This window comes from Asparagus officinalis, chromosome 1, assembly GCF_001876935.1.
Source record: "Asparagus officinalis chromosome 1, Aspof.V1, whole genome shotgun sequence".
NCBI classification, from domain to species: Eukaryota; Viridiplantae; Streptophyta; class Magnoliopsida; order Asparagales; family Asparagaceae; genus Asparagus; species Asparagus officinalis.
The window spans coordinates 69,100,612-69,104,634 of record NC_033794.1 but is presented as its reverse complement, the minus strand read 5'-3'; the positions used below and the strand labels follow the sequence as shown (position 1 = coordinate 69,104,634).

At 33.2% G+C, this 4,023-nt stretch overlaps 1 pseudogene; it reads right to left on the bottom strand.

Annotated features, from left to right (window-relative positions):
• Window positions 226-1,508, bottom strand: LOC109835531 (annotated as a pseudogene).

Below are 4,023 nucleotides of genomic sequence, written 5' to 3'. Positions count from 1 at the left end.
TGAGAATGGTGCAAATTTAGAGACTAATGGATATCAAACATCACTTGTATCCCCTGGCAATTTCACATTTGAAGAAAATAAGAAGTGCACTCAGCTTCTCGTAGAGAATCATCCTGAGAGGAGTCCAATCACAGATACTTTATCGAGTGAGAGTCGAGGCATGGAATATCATTGTCAAGAGAATTTGCAGCATAATGTTGTAATTAATTTCAATAAAAAACTGTTGTACCTCGAAAAACAACCGAAGAAGTTGTTTACTTAAAAATTCAAGACAGCAAGGAAACAATAACACATTCTGATCAAAATGAAGGAATCGAAGATCACGTGAATCATGCGGAAGATTCAAATGGATGGCATTCACCGAAGGCCTTCACAAGTGTCAAAATATTCTTCTTGGGATCTGGCCGAGCAAGAGCAAGAATCATAGGTTTGCGAGGGTTGGTAAAAAACCTCATTATCTGCAAAAACATAAAACAATAAAATTGAGCTTCTCTATATCAAAACAACACACTGCAGTTTCACTTTTTCTTTCTTTTTCGTTTAAAAGAAGAAATTTCACAATTGAAGTATTCTTTCGGGAAGGAAGTGTGTTTTTCAATACCTCAGGCCAAATAGGTGGATCAGGAGTAGCTTTATTATCTTCTTTTTCTTCTAAATCACCATCCACATCTTCATGCAGAATAATATGGTTGAACTCCATGCCTGAGGGTATCACCTGCAATGAAGATAACATAGTTAATTCTCAAAAGTAACAAAGGCTAAATGGAAGGAGCAAAAACTAAAAAAGGAAAAAAAATAAGAAAAATAAACTCTGATATAACAATTAACCATCACGTATTAACCATCAAACACCTTGGAATAAATAAAGTAATAAGGAAGATACTTACAACCATGCGAGGCATAAAGCGGCCATAACAACTCACACCACGCTTAATCCTAGCTCGCAATTTCCGCTCAAGTATCACATCAAACCCATCATATAAGCGCCATTGCTCTTCAATCTCCTGTCTAGTGCTTGTGATGATAATTTCAGAGGCATCAAGAGCTAGTTCTTCAGTCTTAATCCTTCGCATAATTTTGTATGTTAAGTTGATTTCTTTCCTTGACTGACGCCCTTGCTTCAGAAGTTGTTCCAACTTATCTCTTCCTAAAACTAGCATATATCAGCACCGGCAATTTGCTCTCCTAAAACTTTTGACATTTGCATGATGTGGTTGAGTGTGCCATCAACAAATTCTTGAATGTGTGGCCATAGGAGCTCTTTAGGAATATATTTATCTCTTGGACCAAAAGGTATGCGGACAATATAAGCACCACTGCTCTCTCCCATCTCAACATTTTTAGAGTTTCTCGGAATCAACCTCTCTGTTGGATCACCATAACTCCAATCTACATCCGGTGCTGATATTTGCCTAGTTAGCAAATCAACTCCTATGGTTATCCGGTGCTGATCACCATAACTCCAATCTACATCTGGTGCTGATTATATTTGGGGTTTCTACTCTCATGTATTAGAATGTGTTCTTCTGTTAAAAAATAATGAAATATACTATTAATAAACACAAATACACATAAAGTAATAATAATATATATTTATGTTGAATTCAAACCTTGGTTTGAAGTCATTTGGAAGAAGGTACTCTTATGCAAATGTATAGTGATTATGCAATCCAAGAAGTAGAATGTAAATTTCTACAAGGAAAAGAAAATTTAATGCGTTAAATTATTGATTTTATTTAACATAAGTATAGCAGTGACTATAATTTGAGAGAATAAGTATATTTTAATTGATGTTCAATAGTACTTGAGGGTTTTTTTTGAGAAATTTGGTACACTATACATGCATCAGTAATCACAAATATCTCATATGCTAAGGTTAATTCTGTTTTTTGAAGTCATATAATAATAATAATAATAAATATTTAAGTGAAGAAGAAGATAAATACAAGGAAATAGAGTTACCATCACTATGAATAAAATAAAGAGAAAAGAGAAGAAAGTTGCTTCACTCACCTGAATCACCGACAACTTTAGAAATGTTTTCAAGAAAAACAAGGCAAATCCAACCAAGTAGAATATCTGCATTAATATGAAAAAAATGTTAAATTATTTAATCTAGACGTAAAAGTGTATTACAAAAGTGCACATCATTTCACACATTGTTTTAAAAAGATGTTACTAAACATAAGAGGCTTATTAGAAATTCACCAAAATACTATATTAATGAGGAATATATTTCTTGTGCACGCTATAGATGGTTCATGTTTGTATTAGTAACTGTTAATGAAGCAACCATGACCTTGCAGAAGTCAAATTCGACAAATGTTAGTTACACTTTCTGCTTCTGGGTTAGACCGTCCAATAGAATATGATATTGCAATGAAATAAATGAATAAAAGCTCACGAACAACTGAAGATCCTTGGATGGCATGACTTTGAACAACTTAAGGCCTCCTAAAACATGTAGTTGTATTCTATTTGTTTAGTCACACATTGAAAGGTTATGTAACTGTATTCTATTTTCTTTAATATAAATATATAATATGACTGCCTCTCTCTGGAAACATGTCAATTACCCAATATAAAACATGGTATCAGAACTAACCAAAACCTTAGCCTCTACACTAACCGCCTTTCTTATAAACTTCAAGGTGTTTTTGGAAATCTGACTCATGCTATTTCTTAGTCTTGCATAGGATGAAATTAATATGGACGGGGAATTTGATAAATCAAAGTTATAACTTTCATCACAAAATGTTCTTAATGAGTTAAAAGAGTGAAACAATAATATACTCATTATGTATGCTTTTCCTCATTACTGATGAACTCTGGTTAGTGATTTTTTTTTCCTCCTTGCTGCATTAGCATCTGAAATCAATAATCTAATTCACATAAAAGATTTCAGAGAGCCATTATTGCTTCTTTTGCTTGGTCAATACAAACAACTCTCCAGCAAACCTCAAGCATATGCAGTCAGTTACACAATAATATATAAAACTATTCCTCTAGATTCCTGACACAGGTAAGACAAATGATTATTATGGTACTAAGTTGGTTACACTATGACATCTAAAATCTAGAAGGATATCTATGTAGGTCCAACTTTATGCTAACACTAAGCAGTGGTTTTAGAGGAAGAAACCATTTCTTGTAGGTCTGTCTCCATATGAGCTCTATTATTGTAGAATCTTGACGCTTGTTCCTAACACATGCCACATAATTGCCATCACAAATCCCCTTCTTCAATTATAATTGTCTATTAACATTTAGAGAATGCAAATTTATCAGAAAATCCCGCATGCGAGCGGGGGATTTTGAGCCATAGAGGATACAGTTGAAATCTCTAAGTAGTCTCCTATGTTTCTCATGTGAAGATGTTCTGATAAAATTTATACTCATATATAGTCATAGAAGATTATATTACTAAATTCAAATCTTAGAAATATTATATTCTCACAATTTTTGTTCATTGTAACTCATTTAAACAACCACACTTTTCATTGTCCTGTCTCTTTTTAGTATTACATGAGTATTGATGAACCAGGGATCAACATGTTTTAGTTACTTAGTATCAGGTAAGTAATTGAATTAATAAATGATTACAGGGTTTGCATTGGACCTACAATAAGCATTAAATATAGCTTCAAAAATATCTTTTGACAGTGTTTGGATGTAAAAAAAACAGGTGTTAGAACCATGACAAAATCAAATTTTCAAAATCTGCAGCTTTCGAATTTTCCTTTTTTTTTTTTGCTCGGAGTAAAAGTTGAATATAGGGAAATTCCGAGTGAGGATTTTGCTAATGTGACAGCAAAGTCAACTAATACTAACAAATTTTCCCTCAAAACAAACAAGAACTTTTGACGCAGAACTAATACAGGACCCACAAAAAGGACCTAGTACAGAGTAAGAATGTCTTGATTAGGATGAGCTCAATCATGACAGCACTAACTTATGAAATAAGAATTATAGTGTTACATTGAAGAGAGAACCTAGGGAAATGAAGCCTACCCAATGTTATGT